We start from the raw sequence: 19,592 nt of genomic DNA on the forward strand, positions 1-19,592 counted from the left end.
TTCTGGGTAATTTCCCCCAACTCAGAAGTCATAGCCTGCTCAATTACTTATTTTATAGAAGGTGTTTTCCATTTCAGATTATCCTTTACGCTTTTCTTGGCACCTTTTCTAATTCTAATATAAATTTTCTGACACAGGCAGATGTAATCTGCATATTTTTCAAATTGTAGTCAAGCCATGCATTCATACAGTGCTACAGTAACACATGCTATTGCACTCTCTATTTTTCTTACTAATGCCTGCAATTTAAACTTCTATTTATCGCCGACTGCTACTGACCGATACACTGATGTATTCATGGAACAATCTCACTTCTGAATATTAGTGCTGGGCTCAGAGCCCATCATTTAAGATGTGACATTAGAAGTACTGCTGTCCAGGGCTCATCCCTTTATGTTTAACTATATTGAAAGCTATCAACTGCTGTGACCTACACAGGCACTCAGTATTGTAAATTGTGCAATTCTTCACAGACAGTTCATTCACCAATATTGTAACCAGAACAAGCTCCTGCATGCATCCCTCTGGTTTCTGCCCACCATCACATTTGTTCACTCCTCTTCTCTTATTTTTTAATGTTTATTAGAAATGCTCAGGAAATTAAATGTGAGGAAATCTACTGAAGTTGCTTTAGAAGGACAGATACACCATACCAGTCAGTTCACCCTATTCAACTCCTTCCTGACTTCTTCAAATAACTCCACCGAGCCAGCAAGGTAAGGCATAGCCTTAAAGAAAAATGCATGGACTCTTCCCTAATTGATCATACTTATCCAGGTGTCTGTTCTTTGTGATATTAGCATGCTACTGAAGTCAAGGACAGGCATCAGGATTCCATATTTGGACTTCCATGGTTCTCCCTGAAACTGTTTTTTGGTCAGTTAGTATCATATCTGACATCTTCATGTGTGTGAGGCAGGTTTAAGAGCATTATCCACCACTTTCAGTTAACAAACTATTTAATTCGTGAGCTCTTTCAGAGCTATTGGCTGACCCCCATTTTCATCCTGAAAATTTGCTACTTTTGTCCATTTTCTCAAGGACAAAACTAACCTCATCTATTTTACAGTCAATTTAGTATCACACAGATTTTTTTAATGAGGTTTCCCACAAAAAAAGAGTTCAAGCAGGGGAATTGTTCCTTTTTTTTTTTGTTTTTTTGTTTGTGTATTGACTCTAAGGTGCTGTTTAATTTCTTGGCTATTGCTTCACAGAAGCTGAGCATTCTTTTCATATCCTGATCATTCACAGACCCAAAGGGCTCTCAAGTGAGCCTGTTTCCCTGACAATGCTTCAGGTTATACTATTGTACTTTTGTACAACTAGGAGAGCAAAGCGATAGGGCTTAGATTTCCATGAGAAGTAATGGATAATAAACAACATCCAAAAAATATTCCGTGGTGTTTTGGCAATTCCTTGCTTCTTAAAAATGCGTCTATTCATGATCAAAAACCATTTGTACTTTCTGTCTCCTGCTCATTTTAGTTTTGTTCCTCTCTTTGTCCAGCTGGATATTAATGAAATGTTTACCACCTTGTCTTCCTGCTAAACTTAGATGACTCTCTGTGACTGTATGCCTTATCAAGCAGGTACTGTTCAGGGAGTAAAAAATGATGTATTAGCTAATCTTACACTAGGGGAAATCTTGAGTCCAGATCCAGGGCCAGCTGCACAATTCAAGTATTTGTCATCATAAATTGCCAAGAACAAATCATACCAGAGTGCATTCATGGAACAGTGATAGACTGCCAATGTGATACACTCTTTCAAAGACCATGAAAATGTTGAGTCCTTTCTTCTGTGATTTTTCATGAGTAGGATTCAAATGCTTATTTACCAACTGAGATCAGCCTAATGTTCCTTGAAAATGCAAGCAACATTAGAAAAGATCTGGGAGAAACTCAGCCTATTCCTGTTTCATTATGATTCTTTTACTTTAAGTAGATTATCATAAAGTGATATTGGCAATTGCCAAGGCAATTGCACAGGGTACAACTCTCTTTATCAGCTGAGCAGACGCAATTAGATTGAAAACCTGGGTGCATTAGTCTAATCTAATACTATACAGAAATGTACAATCAGTTGTACATCATATCATCTCAGCATGGTGTCAAATCAATATGTTTTCAGCAGGAAAAATGTGCAGGTTGTGCTGGAGATATGACTAATGGGAATGCTATTTGGAGTGTTTGGAGTGCAGTTTGCACTGTAAGGAATGATGACAATTGGTTTCATCTGGAGTAATTACAGCTCAGTGGCCACCAGTTAGGCAATTACTCAAAGGAAATCCTCTTGAGGGAAGAGTATCTCAGCTTTGACAAGAAAACATAACCAATATAAATTCCTTATGTGTGGTAGAAAAAAAAATCGATTCTTCCAAAAGATATAAAAAGCAATGCAAACAAAAGAATGGATATTTCACCAAGCCCCACAGAATTCCATGTTTTCTGTGGGGAAAAAAAATTCCTAAATCTCACAGTGTCATATTTGGTCTCTGTGAAACCATGAACTTCTTGAAAAGATAACAAGAGAGGAAAGGCAGTTTTGAGAAAGTGCTTGGTCGTGTGCATTTCTAATGCACCATGTCTGCATTGGGTGAGGTATGCATGCAGTGACTGTGATTTATGACATACACTTTGTGAAGCACTGTGGGAATGTTGTCTCTTGAACAGTTCTGACCTCCAGAAAGGCCATTTTAAGCAGGAAAAACATACTATTTCAAGAACATGCTTAGACTATGTATTCAGGACATTCCCAGGGTAGTGATAGAGGTGTTTTGCATGTGATACTTCAGAGTGCAACTCCAGAAAACAAGGCAGTAGGAGAAGGATGGTAATAATTAGAGATACGTTTGAGAATGACTTCTCTGTTATCAAAAGCCCCTTGTTATGGAGTAAGGAGACAAGAAAGATAAGGAAAAGGAACTCCTGAAAAAAAGAGTGAAATATAGTGCCAGGTGGTTTTCCAAAGACTCTTCCTTGGATTAAAAGGCCACCTCCCATTTTGGTCTTCTACAGGCATAAGCAGAAGCCATCATGCCAGTCCATCAAATCCCTGCAGAACTACACTAAGGAATTAACTGTTCAATAAAGCCCTGTTTGCATTGTAGGATTCAGCTTGCAGAAATCAAGTCTTTTAACAAAACCTATTGACAAAGCTTACAAAGCAAAGACATTACTTTGTTTTTTTTAGTTTTCCCAAGACTACCTTGAAGTAAAATCACAGATATGGTACTGCATAGATAACTGCTGATGTTTCTTCTACTTGTAACGCAGTTGAGGATCAATTCACACAAAAAGGAAAAAAGCTATATTTTGTGAAGTGCTTTTAATAGCTATGGAAAAATGAAATACTTGACACAAAGAGACATAAGGGTATTTTATTGCTGAATATTAGTACCTACTGTATGCATAACAGAGCTGTGAAGCACAGACTTTTCAGACAGGTTTTGGAAGCTTCCAGATGTTATTACAGTAGGGCTTATTGCAAACTTCATCCCCTCCTCTGGGGATGGCAGAGGATTCTGACATGGGGGGGCTTCTGAACTACTGAGTCAAACCTGCCTCTGATGAAGCTTCATTTCTCCCTAGATAGCTCTGAGGTATTATCTCCATCAAAAAATAAAAATTTACATTTGTGTAGAACATTTTAAATTGCAGAATCCTCTATTTCCTTCTTTATTTTATATGAAGAGAATTTTAACCCTCACAAAAAAAAAAATATTATACATATTTTCAGTAGAGTTGAAATCTACCTTGAAGAATTATTGCTAAGATTAGCCATTCAAGCTCCGAGAAAGTAAAGAGCATTCTATCACATATATTTATTATAACTAAATCATGTCTGTTATATATAGAATACAGTACCTAATACCTGTCTCAGTACAGACCAGGCAGATTAAGTCTGACTACCATAGTATTTTTCATTGGCTGAACTACATTCTTAATAGAGATCATAATTTTGGCACTGATGGCAGTAGTAATTTCTTCAGTAAATCACAATGCACTCCCTAAGTAGAAAGAGCTTTGCAATTTCACAAATAAATGGAAAAATGATTTTGCAGGATCAGTAAAGGTAGCAATAATTGTTATAAGGCTTATTGTAGTTATTGCAAAGAACCTCAGTTGTTCAACATAGCCAATCAGAAGTAAAACAGCATAAGAGTGGAATCCATAACAAACGTAAGTGCAGCACAGTTAAAAGAACAACTTTTTTATTGCTAAAAAACAAGAAAGCACAGAAAGTGATGAAGTGACCGCTTCACAAGCAATGAAGTGCAGAATATCAGGTCACATCATCGTGATAAGAGGTGTGAATAATTTTTTCTAGGTTCCGCTTAGAATTAGGCTGTAATTGGTAAGCGCAAAAGGGTTTTAAAAATTTTTTCTAATTAAAAAGGCTGCTGATATCCCAATACACAGAGATATTAAAATGTTCCAATAGCTATTTCCAGCTGTATGTGTAGGTGCACAGTCCCTTTATTGTTCTCCACATTGTTGCTTACTTTAAAGGCAACATGGAATCACACCAGGAATATTGGAAGATATAAACAATATTTAGCCATAAAGCAGTGCGTATTAATATAGCATGAGAATTAATATTATTCTAAATAATCTCCTAGTCCATGCACTGCATAATACAAAAAGTGAAGCTGTATATGTTTCATTATACAGCCTTGAATGTATACTATGAAAAATTAAATTCTCTCTTGCATTTTTGCCAAATTTTTTTTTAATTATAGTTTTAATTACAGTGGAAGTTTTCATTTTGTCATCCTTGAATGCACAGAAATGTTGAGGAATTTCTTTGCAAAGTGGTTATCTCCAAACTCCTGCAAATTAAGAGCCTGAAAATCTTGATCTTATATTAGAAGCTGTTTTCATATTTCATGTATGGAAATCTGTATTTTGGAATAAACGAACATTCTGCCTTCCCCCCAAAGCTGTTTCATATCTCTGAAGTTTATATTTTGCAATCCAACCATAAATGCAGGACTAGGAAGAATATTTTACTTTTGTGAACAAACTTTGACATTTTGGAAAAAAGGTGTTGAATATCAATTCTTTTAAGGCAGCACTTCAAACAAGTTAATTTCAGTTGTACACAAGCAGAACTTAATGAGCTGAAAAAAATATAAATATTATTTAAATATTATTTTAAATTTTAAAATTTAATTTTATGGCAATGGAAGTATTTAGATAAGGGCATCAAATGTACATTAGAAGAAAATTAGATGGTACAAAACAGTGTTTTTATAAATGTTCCTTATTGAGTTGTTGGGTTTTTTTTTGCTTTTAGTGGGTTGCTTTTGGGTTTTGTTTTTGTGGTTTTTTTGTTTTTTTTTTTTTTTTAACAGGTGGTTGGCCCTCTGGCTAGGACTAACTTTGTAAATCTTTTAACTATCATTGAAATCTAAGAACTAGCAATTCAGGATGATGGTGTAATATCCTTCAAAGAGCCCAGGCAGCAGTTAAGAGAGATTTCAAATGTAAAGTGCTGCATGGAAGGTGTTCTGATGTTAAAAGTGACTCACAGTAGAGCTGGTAAACCCAACCTCTACACTTGTACAGTGTAGATAACTGACTCTATTCTAACATAACTTTTTACCATTTTTTAAAGGTACTCCCGCAAGCTCCCACATTCTCACTTTCAGTTCTCTGCCCTTCCAATTTGCTTGATGTAACTGTGGGTAGTGACCTGTCCTTAAGCAGGATCAATGCATTTAAGCTGGTTGAAAAAAAAATCTACAAGCATGTTCACTGGTGGAATGACAGTCCTGCCCTCCAGAGCTAGACCTGCCTGCAGGCACCTGGCCAGGCTCTGGGCTGATTTGAGGGACAAGATTCTGCATTGACCAGTATCCCTGGAGCTCCAGTGGTGGAGAAAGCAGCTGGCATTCCCAGCACCCTCAGCTTTGCTCAGCCCATGCAGACTTCTACACCTTTGACTTTGACAGGGTAGGTGAGGATGCCTCTGAACCTCTCTGGCTGTTGGCTTTTACAGGGAAACCTACAAGGGTCATGTTGGTGCTTTCATGTTTCCACCCAGTTGCTAGCTCTGAAATGCTGCTATGCCAAAAGTGCACAACTGTACTTTAGACAACATATTTTTTGGTGCTTTCATGTTTCATGGTGCTTTCATGTTGGTGCTTTCATGTTTCCACCCAGTTGCTAGCTCTGAAATGCTGCTATGCCAAAAGTGCACAACTGTACTTTAGACAACATATTTTTTAGACTGAGCCATCACAGTGAGCATGTCACTCAGTGTAAGTACTGAAAATGCCCTCCAGCATTTAAAATGTTCTGGCAACTGCTGTTACCAGCAGTCCAGACTTCTTTTTGATAGCTGAAATTATAAATACTTCTACATTAGTTGATGTCAATCTCTGCTGGTTAATACTTGATTTAACTACTGGCACATTGTTCCAGGTAGCAGCACACAGTGACAGGTCACTCAAACTATGAAAGCAGTCAAGAAGGATAGTTAGCCAGGGAATAATTAGCTGATTTTATTTTGGTAATAAACGTGTTTAATTGAATAAATAAAAGAGGATAGAAGTGATCTAACTTGTTTCTCGCCAAGGAACGGTATAAAGACTGATCATGCATTTGGTGCTGGGCATTACACAAGGAATCTATGAGAAAAGTAACTCCTTGGTCACAGAATACTCACATACTAGGGAGAAAATACTGTGAGCGAATCACCTATTCAGTCTAGCAAGCAAGGGTACAGAAAAAACCACAAAGCTAAAGGACAGCAAATTCAAACTAAAAACAAGACATAGGTTGTTCTGGTAGGAGTGATTGACACAAACTATCTTGTGAAGTGATAGATTCTCCATCTTTCAATGACTTCCAGAACAGGCATGTTCTCTGAAGATGTGTAATTTTTTGGCAATGACAAGTTACTCAGAGGGCAGTTTAAAAAGCAGTAGCTGCTGAGCTAAATGTCCCCTCTGGCCTCAAACTATCTAAACATGGTACACTGCCACAGATCCTACAGGCAAGGCACAAAATACAAAGATGCTACAGCTTTCTTATGCCAGCTACAGGAGAGAAGAGGAACAATAAGGGCCACAGTGCAAATGGAAGCCTGAGACAAGTAAAACTCCTGTGCAGGTATGTCTGAAACAAAAAAGGCTGTAGGATGTAAATAGATTGTAGTTCCAGGATGCTGAGCTTCTCTGTAATACTTTACACAAGAGATCCCTCACTAGCTTAAGTGTACATTAATTCAGATGCAATATTCGTAAACCAGAGCAAATCCACAAAGCTGCAACATGGAAACAGCTGGTGTACTCTTTAATTACAATGAACCTCTTCCATATGGGATGCTGGGGATCCCGGATGAAAATTAAAAACAATGCTGTAAAATATTGTACTGGTACTTGTGCACCTGCAGTCCTGAAGGCACGTGTGGAAGGTGCCTGTCTGCATATCCCCATTTTGCTGGCCAATTCCCTAATTTTCATAGTGTAAGGCTCTGACAATCACACGACATATTCATGTGGTGTGTAGGAAAAGGCTTGGTGCTTTAGCACTGGGAACTAAGCGTGCATCATTTCAAGGTCTTGACTCATGACCTAACCACACTGCAGGGTTGGCCACATCACCTTCATCTAGAGTAAAATACTGATTTCCAGCCTTGCCCTTGCACCCACATAGCTCCCCTGTCTGTTTTGGGAAGCTGTGTGGGCAGTTTCTGCCATGTGCTGGATTTTTATGCTTCTACAGAGAGACAAAGGTGGAACAGCAAAGAGGTGGTACTGTCTGATTTTCTCCTTGAAACAGGAAAATGTGGATACCAAATAGCTGCATCTCTAAACAGTTTTTTGCAAACATCTCTACAAACATCTTTTGCAAACATCTTTATCTGGGGGAAAATGAGGGGGGCCAGAGGAAGTCTCGAAGGACCAATTCACAGATGCCCCAAATCACCAAGGTTTTAGTCCAGCAGTAATATTTCCTTCCAATTTCATTCTCAAACCTTTTTTTTTTTTTTTTTAATAGAGCACTTATAACATGCTATTTTGCTTGTACTGCTAAAATCATGTGTCTTTAATCTTTTTTTTTCCTTTCTAAACAGGAGTAAATGTGATCATTATCTTGCAAAGGCTGAAGTCTGTCATTTCCTTGGCACTGCCATTACACTGATGGTATCAGTTGAAAAGAACAAGCTACTCTGAGCTATTACAGATTCATCATTAGCATAGAAACCTATTGATTTTCCACATCTTTTTTCTAAGGCTGAGCTACATGGACAACCTATAATATAACCACTGACCATCAAGTTTAAATTGGAAGTGCTATAGCTTGTTTTCAGTTGTCTCAAAGTAGAATGAATAGCAGCAAATATTCGCAAACACTCAGTATGTTTGAGTGCTAATTTTTTTTTTTTTTTGCTCCATGGTGGATAGGCATTTTCAGATTGGTGTTTTTGTGTTTTTCAAGTGGGAGTTAGAGATACACATTTGCTTTGGTTTTTTGTCTGCTAGACATTCAAAAAAACAAGAATTCTTCCTAAGATGTTTTATTCTATTCTGTCTTTAAGATCCAGCCTTGATTACCTGCAGGTGGCCCAGAAGGAGTTATTTAGGTATTAGTTAGGTATTTTCCTCCAGTTTCCATCTCTTTTCCTTTACTTTGGTATCAAAGGTCTGCTCAGTGTTAAATATGTCTCTTCTTTTTTTTAGCTTTATTATGATGAAATGTGGCTCAGTGGCTCAGTATGCTTTATTGCTTCTTGGATTAGGCACGTTCTGAGTGGACTGTTCTTTGAATGTTGCTTGCAGATTCATGAGTACATCCTTCCCTGGGATAATCTTCTACATAATCTTCTTCTTCACCATCAAGGGGAGTGTAATTACAACAGAGAGTGGTGTGACAGATGTGGGTATTATAAACAGGCTATCAGTGCTTTCTGAATGACTCAGGCATTCGTTTTCCCTCCTACCAAACACCAATGGGATGTTCCCTGTATCTCTGTATTGTAAAATAGTATCTTGGTATAGGTTCTCATTGATTCCAACACTGTATTTTAGCCAAGTACCAATAACCATACATTGCAATGTATGATCCCTCCTCCCTTCCTCTGCTCATTTGTTTCTGCCTCCCTTCCCCTGATTTACTTGCCACTGGGAGCCTTTATTTATTTTCAAATGGAAATCTGTCTAGATTTGCTCTTACCATGTACATCATCCGATCTTTCATTTACTGCCTCTTTATGCATTTCTGGGTGCTGTTTTATTTTTCTATTAATAGAGAACTGTCTGGAACTTTTGCGCCTTTTTCTTTGTGTGTCAATGTAGCTGTTCAAATCACACAGCCCATGGCTCACTTCTTCTCAGAGTCTACTTTTTTATTATTACGAATGTGTAGTGAAATTGGAGAAGTAATGTGCCTTGCAGTATGTTTTACACTTACATGAACATGCAGACTGAAGGCATTTTATTCCTAGAGGTGCCACTTTCTTGTAATTCATTTCATGCTAAATAAAATGAAGGGCTACCCATTTTACCTCTGACTTGGAAACTGAAAAACACAAGACAGCTCCAAAATGAAATAAAAATCTCCATTGACATTTAAATGTCTTCTTTTTAAGGGAAGAACAGTAAGAATAATTTTTTTTGAATCCAAATGGAGCTAGAGGAACCCAATGTCCATGTACACTTTAAAGTTATTCTGACAAATCTAGTTCTGTTTTTAATCCTTGTCCCATTGAGTATACTCTATAGTGCCCCTACAGAATGGAAAGTATTAATCAATATTCTTGCATCTAAAGGCAACACTCCTAATGCTTTGAAATTCTCTCTTATTTTATTGTATTTTCTCACTCAGAAATTCAGTCTGCTGTCTGGGCAAGTATCCTTGTACACTTGGTCGTTAAGCAGAGGGAATCCCATTTTCTGTTGCAGAATGAGAAAGATGTGTTCCTGCCAGCACCTGCATGCACAGTATGAATGCCTGAGCCCTCAATGAGACCTTGGAGGTTGAAAACCACCTTCATAGGTAACTGATGATCCAGCCAAGGGAAAGACAAAGTTCAAGTCTCTCTCCCCTGCTCTGCTTTCAGTGTCTCATGTCTCAATATTTGGACTCCCAGTTCTCAGGCACAGCCCCAGCACTTAGAGGGTTTGACAGACAAACTTTTACCCCTGGCTGGAAGACATTACCTCTCTAACAGAGCTGACAGCACACAAGTGACCAGTCCTTCAGATTAACTCCATCCTCTCTGCCCAGCAATTTAACCTGTGACATCAAGTTGCACTGAAGCTGCTGAGATGCAGAATTGTGTGCCATGCTGTTGATGTGCAGGTGGCAGCAGAAGCACAGCTGGAGATGCAGAAACACACGTGGACAGCCCTGGGCTGGAGCACCTTCAGCTTCTACAGCCTGTAGGCCTGAGCCTGGTTGTCTTCCTATTCAATACATAACTGGGCCATGGGAGCACCAAGGAGAATCTAGCCTGTGACTCCTTAAAAACTGCACAGCTTTCTGTCTTTGTATGAATCTGGACCTTGGAGAAGTGAATCTGAGAGCATAAACCAAAGACTGGCTTCTCTCTATCTTAAGCTACAGATTGGCTGCAGAGTTGCTTTGCAAGTATTGCCGAATCTTAAAGTGCAGACTGAAACTTAGTGGGAGCTTTTCCTGCATTTCTTGCAGTCATCTCTGTGTATGTTGGCAGGAAATGCAAAGGATCTGCCAAGTAAAGAATTCCCTAGTCCAATTCTCCCTCTAGACCCATCCCAACTCTTGCAGGGTAATGGTCCTTGCAGGAAGCTATTTTGTAAAAGCCTTTTTACAATGTGGAGAAATAGGCCATTTCACATAGCTCCTGGCATCCCAATCCAGTGCACTGGGATCCCTCAGGCCCTCCTGTATGAATGCAGACATGGAAACGTGGGCTAAGTCTCTTTTTGATTACTTGTTTTTATTGCAATATTTTTTAGGGGAAATGTAAATATTATGGACTCCATCCCAAACTAAGTCATGCTCCAAGCACTCTTGCAGCACTGGTGATAGCCTGATGCCATACACTTCCCCATGATCAGGAACAGCCTTTGTCAGGCAAAAGAATACCTCTTCCCCTGTGGTACAGGGGACATGGGACATGCCATTCTTTCAGGGAACATAAATAAGGGGATACAGCTCCTGGTTGCAGTCAGATGCTACAAGAACTGAGAATATATTTGTTCCTAGCAGCAGCTTTGGGAGTGAATAGGTGAGTAAGATTTGTTTGCAGTTACATAGAAAAATTGTGAGCAATAGTCTTGACTGGAGAAGAAAGACCTGCGTTTGCAAGGCAATTTATTTGGGATAAATCACATCAGTGATTCCAACCTCTTTCAGTGCAGCTGTTTACATGAGGTGCCACCAAAACAAGAAACAGGAAGGAAGGACAACCTGAAAGGGGCGAGGTGAACAATTTTCTTTTTCAGTGGCTGCTGTTGCTGGGTTGGCTGCATAAGTGACTGTTTAGCTGTGCAGTCTGTTAGAATGAAATTAATCTCAGATCCAAGCATTTTTTCCACATTTTGGGTTCATATTTACATTTGTTAAGGTTAATAGACCTGACAATTTCTTCATGTTCTCAACAGGGAGCAGTCACTGACAAACCGTGGGAGAGACTGAAACAATATTCTCCACAGAAAGGAAAATCTGTGCCTCACAAGGCTGTTACACATTCCTCCCTATTTACAGTCCTCAGTCCTCAGTGGTGAAAATCAATGTAGTGCCCCTGAATTTACCTCAGCAATGCCAATTTACACCACTTGTATATCTGACAGCTTATCCTTGTTACTTATCTTCCTCAGTGTTCCAGTAATTTCAGTGGAGCCTTGGCATTTCCTAAACCCACTTTTTTCTTTTCTTCTGCAGTGTTTTGGCTAACTCTTCTGTGTTTGTGCTACAAAGCCCCAAATTCAAGTGTTCTATCTTGCCTTTTAGATGCCATCTGCAAAAAGACATTTTTTAAAAGCACAGGTAAAAAGTAGACATCAGGCAAGAGGTGTCTTTGGCCACTTGTAATATTGCATGCCTTTAAAAAGAAAATAGTATAGGAAGCCAGGAAAATCCTTCGGGAGAGAACTGAATTGAATGTTTAAGGTTAGTACATCATCTGGGTAAGTATGAATCTTCATTTTTCCTACTGGTATCAGGGTTCTTAGCGTATCTGAGGCAGGGACATTACTCCCTCTCCTTTCAGCTGTCTTCCCCTTTCTAGACTCCATGGAGAACTATCCAGGCAGATTTTAAAATTCAAGAAGACAACTAAGACCTAAGCAGTTACCTCTTGAGCTGAGCTGAAGTAAGTGGCCATATGCCTGCACCTAAACTAAAATAAACGTGGGCTAAAATGCATTAGCTAAATGCAGCAATTTAAGGTAAAATATTTGATTTGCATTTAAAGCAGTGTAAGTGGGGGTATAGGCAGGTCCTGTGACTAAGCTGATGTGTAGTACCCTGCCACTGAGAGAACCAAATCCAGTTCATGAGTCCACATAAAAAGTACTCTCTCTTCTCCTTATTCCAGGTTCAGTACAAGGAGGCAGGAACTGAAAATTGGTAAAAGCGTTTAAAAGTCCCTGCTTTGCAGACTAGGTTTAAGGAAGATTCATCCCCAAAGCTCATCTGGTGTTTTATAAGACAGTTTCATTGCATTCCTTTGTGCTCTTGCCTTTAATGAAGTCTGGCTCAATCACCGCAGTGCTCGCTAGTGAAAGATCTCTGACCACAATGCCTTAACTTCAGAGATGTCCACAATAAATGTCCCCCAAAAGTAGAGGATGGTTAGAATAGCATGACATGATCAAATTCTTGCTCTTAGCAGCCTTGTGGAGAAAAGGGTGAGTGGGCCTTGGTCAGCACCTGCTATTAGCTTCTGTGACAGGTCATACTGCTCTTTCTGTGGGAGTCCAAGCAACAAAAGCTGCACATGGCCAAGTACTAATCATAGCTGTTTATTTGCAGATTATCCTTCCATGCATCAAGCCTATCTCATTTCTCTGCCTCCAGCTCCACCCCATGTATCCTCTGGCATTTTGGAAGCCCAGGAGCAGAAATATTATGGTTTGCCATCAGTGCACCTTTGTATTCTGATGTCATATCTTATTTGCCATGTGGTTTTTGTTTCATCAGGAAGTTCTAGTGCACATCCTGTCTGCAAAGTTTTAATTTAGTCCTTTGTCGGACAAATCTCATATGGTGACTAATACAGGAAGAAAGATTGGGTTAAAGTCAAATAATATCTCAAAAATTTGTCCCCAAGTGAAATAATGCTAAATATAAATGCAAATAGGAAAGGTAGACTGGGGGAGAAAAAAAGTGCTGGCTTGCATACAGCTTTTCTTCAGAGATAAATAAATTCAGAACATTTTTAGATACAGGCTGAATAGAGTATAATGCTGTATTTGTCCTCAGCTTTTATCACAACTGAGAAGAGTGAAAAATTGCCTCATCTGTAAGGGCTTGGAATATAATTAGCAAGAATGAGCTTTTCTGTCAGTCCTAATAGCTTTCCCTCTGAACAGATAGCTGCAGTGAGGGAGATGTCACTTCTTCCTGCAGTAACCAAATATAACTAGCAAACCACAATTTTGCTACTGCAAACCACTGAGTTGCACTGCAACTCAGCTGCCTAGTAAGAAATGCAAACCCCTTCCATGGGATGCCTGGAGCATCAGTTAAAGGCACATAAATACAGCTACAGATACACATAAAGAAACGCACACATATAAATGCATACAGAGAAGAGAAAAAGGCTAAAAAACATGCACCCCGCACACTGTTGTGGTCCATAATTTTAAATACATGACATAAAGCTTTATTTCAACTAAACTTTGCATAGAGTAACATCAAATTTGCTTAAAATATCTCTCTATACTACAACTATACATACATCTAAAAACTGAATATATATGTAAAAACTATATAGTCACATATGGACCATATATGTATTCACAAACTCATTTGGAGCAGCACTGAAGAGGTTATTTTAAGTCCCTAGGACCCCAAGGTTTATTCAACATCTAAACTTAAAGAATAGTAATTCATGTTCTTACAGACCACTAGATGGTGACTTGTGTAATGAGTTGTTGACTTTTATCTTACAGTACATTTCTTTTTTTATTGGAATGAAACAGAATCACAACAGTACTGTCTGCATTGTTAATAGTTTACCCTGAAATACATTTCCATGAACATCAGGGTGGTTATAAGGGGTCTAAGGCAAAGCTATGGAAAGAAAAGGTGAGCATGGTTCCTGCTAAATTCTATTTGGGATTTTTAATATTTTTGTACAATTCAAAACTTTTATTTTGTTAATAGAAGCTGCAGGATATCACGTACAAATGATTAAGCTACAATTCAGATGTCTCCTGAGACAAAAAAGCATCCAATTACAATTATGTAATGCCATGTGCATCAGCTTGTATAAACAGTAAGCTTTCACACATCAAGCAAAACTGCCTCCCCCCACGTGTGCTGTGCTCCCACTCAGTGCAACCTCTCATTTTAGCTATCTGCTATTAAAAGGCTACTTCAGAATCGTACTTGGCACCTTTCCCTACATGGCTGCAGCTTCCACATCAAACAAAAGCGCTTTGTTTGGCAGCTGTAGTCTTGTTCTTCAGCTGGGCAGGGGATCAGAGTCTTATCAATAACAGGCTGTACCAAAGACTCACTCACCACTTTCGTCCAGTGACACTTGTTGCTATTAATACCCTTTATCTGGCATAAGTGAGGACAGCCTTTAGCTGCAGATAAGTGGTGAAAGTTCAATGCTATCAATGCACTGAATAAGGAAAAGTAATATTTCTCTCTCTCCCCTTAATGCATCACTGAGAGTGGAAGTTATTTAGAGCTGAGCTTGTCTTTTTTGTGTTGCATATTTTACAAAACTTTCTTCAAAGAGGGGACCTGTCTCCAGATGTTTCACCCATGCTGCCAATCTTTGTCAATAGCAATGCAAGTAATAGTAATAATCATAATTTACTGCAATAAGAGCCAACTTCTTGTAGTTTGGTTATTATTTAACTGTGATCTATACATGACAGCTTTCAAAAACAGTTGAAGAATGAGATTATCTTGAGGACCTTGGATATTGAAAATCTGACTCCTTTAAGGAGACTTAAAAATCTACAAACATGAATCATTTTTGGCCTATACAATAGACCCCCTTTCTGTACAAGATTAGTGAACGGTCTGTAATGGCTATTCCTGTAATTCGTAGCTGGAGTGAGAGTAGGTATCCCCTTGCTTTACCTGTACTGTCCTGATGGATGACTGCACTAAGCAGATCTTTTTCTCTCCACCAATTCAAATTTTCTTTCCTAATCAAGCAAACTTCGACCTGTGAACTAGCAGTTGTTTTCTGTGAGCATTTACACAAGCTAAAATTTTCTTCTGCAGAGGGAAAGCCGAGCCAGATCTTGGCTGAATCAAAATGTGCTTGAAGAACCACAAAGGCATCTAAACATCCTTCTGGTCTTCACCTAGCTCCACTATTGATTGATCTGTTATAGCAAGGCGTTCTGCGTGGCTGGACTCCTAGCATTTCTGGTACAGTGTTTATTAATGCCTAGCCAAGATGAAACATTTTTGAAACAAGATTTACACCATTAGTATTTGCAAGCAGAGGGTTAGCTCTGGAAATAGCTCAATCAAGAGATGTCAGAGCAGGCAGCTATTCATGAGAAACGGTTTGCAAAGGACACATTCTCCCCTCCTCAGTTTTGCTTAATGTTTTCTTCCCACCATCAGATTCACTCTCCAGTTCAAAGCTTAAATGAGGAAAATACATAATTGCTTCCTAGAGTACAGCTCTGTTTATTTTCTGCTACCTCTCTGCTTGCAAAACTGCCTATTGATTTCTTAACGCGTGTATTTCTGTCCTAATGACTAATGACTAAACCTTAAGCTGTGCCAACCCTGGCAAAAGGGGTTGTGTCTGTGCCACACTGAAGTGGACATAAGAGGATTTTTTTTTTTTTAAATTTAATTGGCATAATCTCTGATCGTGTTTTGCTAAGCTGAGACTGCTTTTATGTCCAGCTCTGTGGGCACAAAAGGGTTGGGAAAAGTCCTGGGAGAGCAGAAGCTTTGGAGACGCATGGAATTTATGCTGAGTCCATAAACTATTGGTCCAAGACTATTTATATCCCTTGGAATATCCTAAATATGAACATGGTTTTTAAATCTTGCTTTCTACCCCAACAGAGTGTGTGTTTGAGAGATCCAACAGTCTTTAATTTTTCATTCTGAGGAAATAAAAGCCAGTATCCTGGCTTTCAGAATGGATATACGGCCAAGCCTTCTGAATGCAATGTAGCTAATTTGCAGTGTCCTGCTGGGAGCCTGGTGACACTGTAACCTGAACTTTTGATGTGACCAAAACTAGCCTCAGACAGGGTACATTTCTTTTGAAGCAAACACACAAAAAGCAGTAACAAAACCAAAACCCAACCCCAACCCAAAGGCAAGTAAAAATCTTGGATAAACAAAAATAAAATGGTGACTATTCTTATTTGGTTTGAAACAAGAGCTTTTTCTAGACCCTAATCTATATTCTACCTCTCTTTTCACTACAGCTTGTCAGATGAATTTTGAAATGTAAGTAAAAAATTGGTAGTTTAAAAAAATTGCTCCCATTAAACTATTTTAGAGGGTTATAATCTAGTCAAAAATATGTGCTAAATCTAGCTTGCTTTTACTTGCTAAAGGGATTTTTGAAGAGTGATATGCTGTAGCAAACGATACATGCACATGCCTTGTAACTGGTATCAGCTAAAGAGTTAACCTTATAGAAAATGTACATAGTATCGACTAGAACTCCTGTGATTTTCTGTTTTCCTGTTGAATAAAGTATCTGGGAACAATGAATGTGATACATTGTTGCTACTAATGCTGTAGCCTGTCCCTTTGTTTAATTACTGCAATTAGTCTTAATCTGTCTTTGTTTGGCAACAGCTAGGTTAGGAAGAACCAGCTGAATGCTTTTCAAAGAGACTGCTGTTTTGATCACTAAGCTCACAGTCATTTCTTTGGCAGATGAAAATATCCAGCATTTTATTGCAATCTGAGTATATGCTGTATGGTTCCCCAAAATACAATTGTGTATTACTAAGAGAGTGGGAAAAATATTTGCTATAAAGGGATTTTTTTGTATACACAGTAGAAAAATGAAATTCAGTGTATCGAGAACATTTTGCCCTGTTCTGTCTATAAAAATGGCAGCTGTGTTTCACATTGTATGATCCACTCACATAAGCATTTAATTCACTCATTGTAAATTGAGCTACATAAAGATGATGTAATAATTAGGTCTGAAACAGATGGAAGTCCTACTTTAGATAATACACTCACTAAAATAACATTTGCTTGCTTCCTTCAATTCTATACATTTTAGTCTGTAAAGCTGTACTTCTGATCAGATGACAGTAACTGAAAATAATAGAATAGGCAAGGTTTGCAGAAAATTTTCTGAGACAGAAGATCTTAATTTTTCTTCAGTACTGCATTTTTTAGGCATTGCTGTATATACGTAGAACGCCGTGTATGATTTCTGGGTTGTGATTCTAGGAAAATACAGTGAAGGAGTAGCAATCTCATGGAAACAAGCTTAAATTTTTCCATGGAGTGTCAGTGAGTATAACTTTACCCCATACAGGCTGAAGGACTGTGAGCTGCTATGGTCTCGGCTGGGCAAAGATCAGCCCCATGGGTCATTTGGTCTTTATCCACGTCTGATTATGTGAAGAACAAGACCGTACACTCAGGGAGGATGGAACACACTGGCCAGATAGTCACACATACAAAGGTAAGTTCTGTGTTTCAGATGGGCCTCCAGCACCCCTGTAAAAAAAGGTTATTTTGCTCCGTTTCCAGTGTTAATTCCTGCGAGAGCCAAATTAATCAAAGTTTCTGCTGTTTTCAGCTCCTCTGGACATGAACAAGAGGTGGTATCCCATCTGCCATAGCAGAGCTTCACTTGGGAGAAAACTGGAACCTAATGCAGGATTGTGCAGAGCAGGCATTGCCTCATGAGTGACCAGGTAAACTCAGCTTCTGCAAGTTTCAGTGACAGCCTTGGTAAGAAAATACCAGTGTGTGACAAAGGCATCAGGTATTATATACGCTGCAGAGTAAAATTGGTCATGGTACATTTGCCATTTCTGTGTGCCAAGCTCTAGGGATATGGGGACATGCCAATGTTTGTGACAGCCTTGTAAGCAGTGGATAGTGTGCTCAGATCCTGGGATCTGGACAATTTTCTTTTCAGAATGAATGTATGCCTGACCTCTGTTCCAAAATATTTTACATAGTAAGAAACCACCTGAATTTTCTGACCCTCTACGTGTCTATTTTTATTCAGCATGGGAAAGACATGGACTTGTTACAGCAGGTCCAGAGGAGGGCCACAAAAATTATCAAGTGGCTGGAGCACCTCTCCTATGAAGACAGGCTGAGAGAGTTGGAATTGTTCAGCCTGGAGAAGGGAAAGCTCCAGGGAGACATGGTACTTTCCAGTAGCTAAAGGGGCCTGAAAGAAAGATGGGTGAAAAACTTTTTAGCTGGGCCTGTTGTGATAGAACAGGGGACAATGGTTTTAACCTGAAGGAGGGTTGATTTAGACTAGCTATAAGTAACAAGTTTTTTACAATGAGGATGATAAAACACTGGAGCAAGGTTGCCCATGGTGGATGCCCCATCTGTGGAAAAATTCATGGTCAGATTGGATGGGACTCTGAGCAATCTGATTAGTTGAAAATGTCCCTGTTCACTGCAGAGGGTTTGTATGAGATGACCTTAAAAGTTCCTTCCAATGTAAACTATTCTATGATTTTGTCTCTGTCCTACTAATGACCAGTTGTGTCTCACACAGTTCCACTTGCTGTGAGGTGACATTTTAATGTTTACACTTTGTACTGCTTACAGCCACAATAACACAACTCCGTGAAGAGCTGGGGAAAACTGAAAGTGTTGCATAGACTTGTTTGGAAAATATATCAGTGTCTGTAAAATAAATGTGCTGAGGTTTTATGTTGATGCATGATTTGGTGTTGGCTGGTTCATGCAGGTAAGGCTGAAGAAATCCTTCTTTGCACCTGTAATCCCAGTACTTTAACAAAGGGCTCTCTGCTCCAGGGAGTGCAGTCATGTTTCAGACTCAGTATGAATGAGAGCAGATTAAAGTTACAGTTAGCATTAATACCCCTCAATTTAATCAGCACAGAGTCACCCAGCTGTGTCTGGGCAGCCATCACTTGCTCCCTGGAGGCCCAGTCCAGTACTAGGAGTACACATGCTTGTGTTTTGCCAAACAAGCTTCAGTCTGTGCTTGCAAGATATCCTCCACAGGGATGCAAGTCTAAATCACATAGATGCATAGAAAATGACTCCATGAGTGATTAGTTGAAACCTAAGGATTTAAAAGTGAGACATGGTGGTTTTGTTCACTTAAGGAAATGTTCAGCCTTTATTTATTACTATGAACAAACACCAGCAGATTATAATTACTATTTTCTTTTCCTATTACTCTGGCAATCAAAAACACTACAGAGAAAACCTGTCTTTGGACCAAAGAGCTTACAA

The 19,592-nt window shown here is 38.9% G+C and overlaps 1 long non-coding RNA gene across 2 annotated transcripts; it reads left to right on the plus strand.

Annotated features, from left to right (window-relative positions):
• The first annotated feature begins 10,587 nt into the window (after positions 1–10,587).
• On the plus strand, positions 10,588–19,576 carry LOC137483485 (uncharacterized). Of its 2 annotated transcripts, XR_011004490.1 has the most exons (5): positions 10,588–11,419; positions 12,226–12,309; positions 17,668–17,817; positions 17,935–18,052; positions 18,373–19,576. It is a non-coding gene; the product is annotated as an uncharacterized lncRNA (long non-coding RNA). The 2 variants fall into 2 exon arrangements; XR_011004489.1 differs by having other exon boundaries at positions 10,588–12,309.
• The last annotated feature ends 16 nt before the right edge of the window (positions 19,577–19,592 follow it).

This window comes from Anomalospiza imberbis, chromosome 1 (assembly GCF_031753505.1).
Source record: "Anomalospiza imberbis isolate Cuckoo-Finch-1a 21T00152 chromosome 1, ASM3175350v1, whole genome shotgun sequence".
NCBI classification, from domain to species: domain Eukaryota; kingdom Metazoa; phylum Chordata; class Aves; order Passeriformes; family Viduidae; genus Anomalospiza; species Anomalospiza imberbis.